Source organism: Salmo salar, chromosome ssa09, assembly GCF_905237065.1.
Source record: "Salmo salar chromosome ssa09, Ssal_v3.1, whole genome shotgun sequence".
Classification (NCBI taxonomy): Eukaryota; Metazoa; Chordata; class Actinopteri; order Salmoniformes; family Salmonidae; genus Salmo; species Salmo salar.
Window position 1 is genome coordinate 114,343,503 of NC_059450.1, and position 8,325 is coordinate 114,351,827.

The 8,325-nt window shown below is 44.2% G+C and overlaps 1 long non-coding RNA gene across 1 annotated transcript; it reads right to left on the reverse strand.

The window, feature by feature from the left end:
* Positions 1 to 323: 323 nt before the first annotated feature.
* On the reverse strand, positions 324 to 4,113 carry LOC123744714 (uncharacterized). The gene is made up of 4 exons (XR_006771120.1): positions 3,778 to 4,113; positions 3,367 to 3,687; positions 3,224 to 3,262; positions 324 to 1,990 (listed from the first exon to the last, which is right to left on the reverse strand). It is a non-coding gene; the product is annotated as an uncharacterized lncRNA (long non-coding RNA).
* Positions 4,114 to 8,325: the final 4,212 nt, after the last annotated feature.

Here is an 8,325-nt window from a genome sequence, read left to right on the forward strand (position 1 = left end):
TTTGGTAGCGTCCTCATAGCTCTCCATAAAGTACAATTTCCATCCTGGGTACATCTGCTGAGTGTTAATTTGTAGTTTGTCTCTAGGGTTTTCGAACAAAACCATGTAATTGGCGTTCAAACTAATGGTACGGCTATTTTTACCTTGGTGAAACACATTCTGCACCAAGTAAAGTACGGACAGGTTTCTATGATGAGTATATTGGGTAAAAGCTCGTGCAATTTCAGGATGTTCGCTACCTGCAAATAGCATATCGTCCAAAACCAGCAGATTGTTTTTATGAGGTAAAAGTTCATCATCAGACAGGGATTCGGGTATTCCTTCAACAAACTTGATTTTTATTTTCTTCAACAGCTCATCATACAAAGGTTGATAACACGAATAACACCACACAATATTGTCAGGTTTCTGAGATAATACATGTTCAGAATTCTCTAAAATACTTTTTACAAAACAAGTTTTACCGCTATTGGATGGGCCTGTGATTAAGGCCGAAAATGGTAGTTGCAACCTGGGGTCAAAACCGTCTACAGCAGACATTATATCTTAAGCTTTAAGACACACGGGGCTTGTAACATAAGTCAGTATCCAAAGGGCAAGATGGTCTATGACAAGAGTTTGCTTTTAGTAAGTGGGGCATTCCTTAGATGGAAGCCCTTTTTTATCCGATCTCTAGACTGCGGAATGAGACCTGTTACAACTTACAAAACCTTTAACTTGTTAGGAATAGGGGGCAGTATTCCAAAGTTTGGATGACTGAGGTGCCCAAAGTAAACTATCTGCTACTCAGGCCCAGAAGCTAGGATATGCATATGCAAGTAGTCCTGTTAAGGTTTTCAATGTTTTATTGATGGAGTTTTATGGATTTGCATATGACTGTGCATTATATGATGCCGTAATAGGGAAGAGGATCTGATCAAGGCTATTGTTATTCTTGATCAATTCTTGATCCATAAAAGACACACACCTGTTACGGGGTTAATTCCATATCTGTTTGCATTGCTTAGTAGTGTATTAGCATGGTATGAGACAAGATAAATAATACAATTTAAGTAAAGTATAAAATAAACAGCATTATCCTAAACTGAGAGATGAATAAAAAAAATGTGTTATCACATCAACATCTTTCAGAATGTCCCTATTTTCAGTATAGAATGACATGTATACAGATTATATTACAACTTTTGTGTTTTGTCTTAGTGATTGTTCTTTAGTAAATAGGAAACTCAACAGTGTGTTAGTCCGATAAACATTAATTAGATAGTTGTTTTATGTTTGTGAAACCTGGAAATGTACACAATGAGAAGTGATATTGTAACAACAGTTTTAACAGGGTAATTGTATGAAATATATACCTTTGCATTATTGTTTCTATGTCAGAACTGTCTGTATCAAGATGGCGGGCCGCCTCATACAACAGCAAATCGTCGAGCTCAGAATTGTCATTTAAAGTGTTGAAATCATCCGGTTTCAGTGTTTTACTGTGGATGTTCTGGGCGACGAAATCCTCCACGTGCTCTCAATGTGTTAGGCCTTCTGTGCCAGTATATGCCGGGTGTCACGACACCGACGGATGGTGGCACTCCCCCCTCGACCGGGCGGGGCTCGGCGGTCGTCGTCGCCGTCCTACTAGCTGCCATCGATCCTTTTTGTTTCACTTTCTGTTGGTTAGGTCTAGGTAGGCACGCACCTGTTTTGGGTTAGTTATTAGTAGGGGGGGTTATTTAGTTTAGCGTAGTATGTCTGTGTTTGTGCGTGATTATGTTCCTTGTCAGGTTTGTGTGCTTGAGGAACGTGTGTTTTTTTTCCCCTCTGCCTGTGGTTGGTTTTTTGTGTTTTACCACCGCAGAAGTATTTAAGGGCTGCGTCCCTATTTTCTGACGACCATAACAGTTTTCTTGAATTAAAGTGTGTTCAAGAATTCACTGTCTCCTGCGCCTGACTCTACCTCTCCTGCTTTCTTGAGCCAGCCTTGACACCGGGGAGGAGTCTGAAAGAAAAATATACATTCAAAATAGGGTATTAAAAAAAATATATATTCGATCAAAATCTCAAATACATTTAAAAAATAATACTATATATTAACAATATATATAGTTAAATTACCGTAATTTCCGGACTATTAAGCGCACCTGAATATAAGCCGCACCCACTGAATTAAAAAATATATATTATTTTGAACATAAATAAGCCGCACGTCTATAAGCCGCAGGTGCCTACCGGTACATTGAAACAAATTAACTTTACACAGGCTTTAACGAAACACGGCTTGTAACAAAAATAAATAGGCTTTAACGAAACACGGCTTGTAACAAAAAATAAATAGGCTTTAACGAAACACGGCTTGTAACAAAAATAAATAGGCTTAAACGAAACACGGCTTGTAACAAAAATAAATAGGCTTTATCGAAACACAGCTTGTAACAAAAAATACAAAAATAGCAGTAAACAGTAGCCTACCAAGAAAGTCATTGGTCACTATCTTCCTCCTCCTGGGCACTGAAACCATCTCCTTCGGTGTCGGAGTTGAATAGCCTCAGAATTGCTTCGTCCGATATTGGATCGTTTTCATTGTCGCCCTCGTCACTTTCATCTGGAGGCAAATCCCCTGCTGAGCCCTCTTCAACATGCAGCAGTCCAGCCTTTCGATACCCGTTGATGATAGTGGATTTTTTGACAATGCTCCACGCTGTCAGGACCCACTGGCAGACTTGACCATAAGTTGCTCTTCGCATGCGGGCCGTTTTAGTTAAGGATTTCTCCCCACTTGTCATCCAAGCCTCCCGCTGAACACGGAGCGCCACCTTAAATGCACGATTTACACTGTTGTCGAGTGGCTGCAAATACTTTGTTGTGCCCCCAGGAATCAGGGTGACAAAATGACTACCGTAATCAGAATGATGAGAAGTTTGAGCGCGCTCGATTTAATCTAAACAGTAAACAAAAAAGTAGTTTGACCTTAACCCGTTCGGCAATTTCATTGGTCTAATGAAAGCTTCATGCCGCCAAAAAACTGAGCACGTCACAGAATGTGTTTTTTTGGGGAAAAAAAATGTGAAAGCGGGAAAAACCCATATATTAGCCGCGTCATTGTTTAAGCCACGAGGTTCAAAGTGTGGGAAAAAAGTTGCGGCTTATAGTCCGGAAATTACGGTACCTCTGCTTTTTTGACGCAGGCTGTTCTGACGAATCGTGGATACCAAGGGCTCTAGACTTTTTTCACCTGGCTTTGCAGATTCTGCCAGGCGTGTATCGTTGGAGTCTGAAAAAAAACATTATTTGACATTGTTTTAACATATTCTATAAAAAAAATTATAACTAATAAAAAAATGTATAACTAATAACAAATGTATAATGGGGTCATACCGTATCTATAGAGCGCCGGTTCTTGAATCCGTACGTTTTCAGCCCTGTATCCTCCCTTCTCGGGCTGGGGTGATTCTGCGCAATGCACTTTGGCCACAGCTGTGCGGAGTCGTGAAGGACTATGAAGCGTCGTAAATGCCAGATTATGGAGCGATTGGCTTGAGGTTCCTGGGGGTGTGGATCTGCTGGTTATAGCCTCAGTTCTTGGAGTGTTTGGAAAAACATTCGTACAAAACGGTAGAATACTGTCTGTTTCATCGGCTCCTCCGAAGTCGTTCAGAGTCCATTATGCATCACATATCCTTGCTGGGGGGCTGTCCGCTGTAAACACAAAATTATCTTTTAAAATAGGGTACACACTTTTTGTTTTTAATGTATAAATATTATTATGGATTTTATTTTTGGACTTACGTCAAAAATAGCGTGACGGTGACGGGCTATGTAAAGGACCGGGCACTGTCTGCTTCTGAGAACCTCCATCTAATGATGGCTGATCCATATCAATTATTCCCGGTAGCAACTGGGTAAATGACGGATAACCTATAGACGTTAGATAATATTAACATATATTTATACGAAATATATACATTTTAACTTATAAAAATACATGCAATTGACATAAATACATACCTGAAAAATCGTTGTCCACCCATTTTAGAATATCTGTAAAAACATATAACACCGGTTTTGTCACACCCTGACCATAGAGAGCCCTTGGTTTTCTATGGTGTAGTAGGTCAGGGCGTGACTAAGGGGTGATCTAGTATGTCTATTTCTATGTTGGTGCTAATATGGTTCCCAATTAGAGGCAGCTGTTTATCGTTGCCTCTGATTGGGGATCATATTTAGGTAGTTATTTCCCTACCTGTGTTTGGTGGGATATTGATTGTTTGTGTGTTTGGGCACTACGTCCTCACGGTCTTTGTAAGTTTTGTTATTTTGTTTTGTTAGTTTCACTTAAATAAATATGTGGAACTATACTCACGCTGCGCCTTGGTCTGATCATTTTCAAGAAGGTGAGAGAATATCCCAACAAACCAGGACCAAGCAGCGTGTTCACCAGGTAAAGGAGTTTTGGACGTGGTAAGAAGTGATGGGTGGATGCGAAACCCTTCCTTGGCGGCAGATGGAAGGTAATAACGGAGGACAGCGACGACGCCAGGGTTCGCGGCCACAGAAAGCCCAAGGACAACCCCAAGTTTTTTTTGGGGGGGGGGGCACAAGGGGTGGCCGATCGAGCCGAGGAGAGTGCCAGAGCCCGAATGGCAAACTCTAGAGGACCGTGTCGTCAGACCACGGCCACAGAAACCCCAAGAGTTTTTTTGGGGGGCACATGGAGCCGCAGGAAGAGCCAGAGACTGTCAGGGAGGCAATGGAGAGGTTGGGAGAGACAGAGATGAGATGCTCCTCGCACTCGCCCTGAAGAGCGTGTCCCCAGTCCGGTATGTCCTGTGCCTGCTCCTCGCACTCGCCCTGAAGAGCGTGTCCCCAGTCCGGTATGTCCTGTGCCTGCTCCTCGCACTCGCCCTGAAGAGCGTGTCCCCAGTCCGGTATGTCCTGTGCCTGCTCCTCGCACTCGCCCTGAAGAGCGTGTCCCCAGTCCGGTATGTCCTGTGCCTGCTCCTCGCACTCGCCCTGAAGAGCGTGTCCCCAGTCCGGTAAGTCTTGTGCCTGCTCCTCGCACTCGCCCTGAAGAGCGTGTCCCCAGTCCGGTACATCCTGTGCCTGCTCCTCGCACTCGCCCTGAAGAGCGTGTCCCCAGTCCGGTACGTCCTGTGCCTGCTCCTCGCACTCGCCCTGAAGAGCGTGTCCCCAGTCCAGTCCGGTGCCACCTGTGCCAGTTCCACGCACTAGGCCTCCAGTGCGCATTCACAGTCCAGAGCTTCCAGCGACGGTTCCCGGTCCGGAGCTTCTGGCGACGGTCCGAAACCTCCGGCGACGGTCCAGAACCTCCGGCGACGGTCAACGGTCCGGAACCTCCGGCGACAGTCAACGGTCCAGAGCTTCCAGGTAAGGCATCCAGTCCAGCTCCAAGGCCGGAGCCTTCTTCTGCGCCGATGTCCAGGCACAGTGTCCAACCCAGCTCCATGGCCGGAGTCCTCCTTTGTGCCGATGCCCAGTCCAGGCACGGCGTTCAGCCCGGCGCAATGGCCGGATCTGGGGTCTGGGCGGGGGCTACGACCTGCACTGGAGCCGCCACTAATCACCCCCCCCACCATCATCCCCACATGCTGCGCCTTTGTCCGATCATTTTCAAGAACGTTACAGGTTTAATATTAGATAGATATAGTTCCCAACAATGCATTAATTACGTAATATCCAAACAATTCCCAGAAAATACCTAACGCACCCTAAAATCGATCATATTAATATCATCACCTTCAAAATTCTCCATTTGTATAAGCTTGCAGAAACGCAGGGAAAGAGTTTTCAGCAGGACCTCTGTCGTGACCGAGACATAGTATGGAATGAATTTACAGAGCGTGGGTGAAGTTTAGTGTTTTTCGGGTGACATCCTCTATGCAAAAATGAACCGATAGTAAAGGGGTTGTTTAGAGAATAAACATTGTTTTTCAACCTTAGCCCCCCTGTCTAGACCTTTTATATGCAGGGATGGCGGCAATGCCTTTTGCTTCCTACACCCCCAGAGGATATAACACCTGCTGTTTTTGGGGACACCCAGTATGCATAATGAACAGTTAGTACCGGTGTTGATTAGAAATAACATTGTTTTTAAACTTAGGGGGTGTCTAGAATGTTTATATTGGGGCTGTGGGTTTTGACTTTTGAGCCCCCACATCCTCTGGGGGGGAAATAAATTTGAATTTGAAAGGCTTGTGTGTTAATGTCACGAAAGTGCCTACCTGGTTTCACAGAACCTCGAAAAACCCATTGTTTTTGAAACACACACACACACACACACACACACGTCTTTCCTGAAAGCCTTTGCCTCAGACATCCAGGGAGAGAGGGAGCGTGATATTCCAGGCGAAGGTGAGATACAATTTTAAAAACCTTTTATTTAATTCAAAATATTTAGTACAGACCTTTTAAAACATGCTATAATTAATACAAACAATTTTACTATTCCTTTCTTACAGATAAAGGGGCCAGCTATAGGGTTAGCCATGACATCCATCCATTTCCAATTCACCGTCGTCAAGACAGGCTCTCTTGCTCGCTAGATATCCCACCCATTCCACGTTCCGTAAGTTTTCATTCCTTGGATAGATCAAACGTCTTGCATGTAGACCCTGGGTATGTCTTAAGGATACAAGCGCCCCGCGACGTAATTGTTCACGATTTTGGAAAAGATTGTCTAGCTTTTTCATCATGGTTAGGAATATATGGTAATCACACCACTTAAAGCTAAAGACAGTCATAAAATAGTTCACATCCTTGCAGGCTTTGGAAAATACATATGAACTAACAGATTTTGTAGCATGCTAAAATTGTCACTTTGGAGTCGGGGCTATACGCCATTGAAGAGATTCTAATGGCTTTCAAATCATCGCGCCCGCACACCTCTTCCAACTCCAGGGTTAACTCCCATATATGGGCACTCCCTAGAGACGTGATAACTTCCCGCCAGGATGTCCTGACAGGATGCCCATATATGGGCATACACACGTCACCCATGACATAGGGTCATAAATCACACGTTTGACGTGTGCCGTCTACTGTATTCTCTCTTAGGTTGATTAATAACCTAAACTAGATTACAGGCACTGGTTACAGTAAGAAGCTTCCTCTTGATTGGACAGCTTAATGAAAACCAGTCAATATTCAGGTCCCCAAGAAAGTACAGTCGTGGCCAAATGTTTTGAGAATGACACAAATATACATTTTCAAAGTTTGCTGCTTCAGTGTCTTTAGATATTTTTGTCAGATGTTACTATGGAATACTGAAGTATAATTACAAGCATTTTATAAGTGTCAAAGGCTTTTATTGACAATTACATGAAGTTGATGCAAAGAGTCAATATTTGGAGTGTTGACCCTTCTTTTTCAAGAACTCTGCAATCTGCCCTGGCATGCTGTCAATTAACTTCTGGGCCACATCCTGACTGATGGCAGCCAATTCTTGCATAATCAATGCTTGGAGTTTGTCATAATTTGTGGGTTTTTGTTTGTCCACCCGCCTCTTGAGGATTTACCACAAGTTCTCAATGGGATTAAGGTCTGGAGAGTTTCCTGGCCATGGACCCAAAATATCGATGTTTTGTTCCCCGAGCCACTTAGTTATCACTTTTGCCTTATGGCAAGGTGCTTCATCATGCTGGAAAAGGCATTGTTCGTCACCAAACTGTTCCTGGATGGTTGGGAGAAGTTGCTCTCGGAGGATGTGTTGGTACCATTCTTTATTCATGGCTGTGTTCTTATGCAAAATTGTGAGTGAGCCCACACCTTTAGCTGAGAAGCAACCCCACACTTGAATGATCTCAGGATGCTTTACTGTTGGCATGACACAGGACTGATGGTAGCGCTTACCCCGTCTTCTCCGGACAAGCTTTTTTCCGGATGCCCCAAACAATCGGAAAGGGGATTCATCAGAGAAAATGACTTTACCCCAGTCCTCAGCAGTCCAATCCCGGTACCTTTTGCAGAATATCAGTCTGTCCCTGATGTGTTTCCTGGAGAGAAGTGGCTTCTTTGCTGCCCTTCTTGACACCAGGCCATCCTCCAAAAGTCTTCGCCTCACTGCGTGCAGATGCACTCACACCTGCCTGCTGCCATTCCTGAGCAAGCTCTGTACTGGTGGTCCTCCGATCCCGCAGCTGAATCAACTTTAGGAGACGGTCCTGGCGCTTGCTGGACTTTCTTGGGCGCCCTGAAGCCTTCTTCACAACAATTGAACCGCTCTCCTTGAAGTTCTTGATGATCCGATAAATGGTTGATTTAGGTGCAATCTTACCGGCAGCAATATCCTTGCCTATGAAGCCCTTTTTGTGCAAAGCA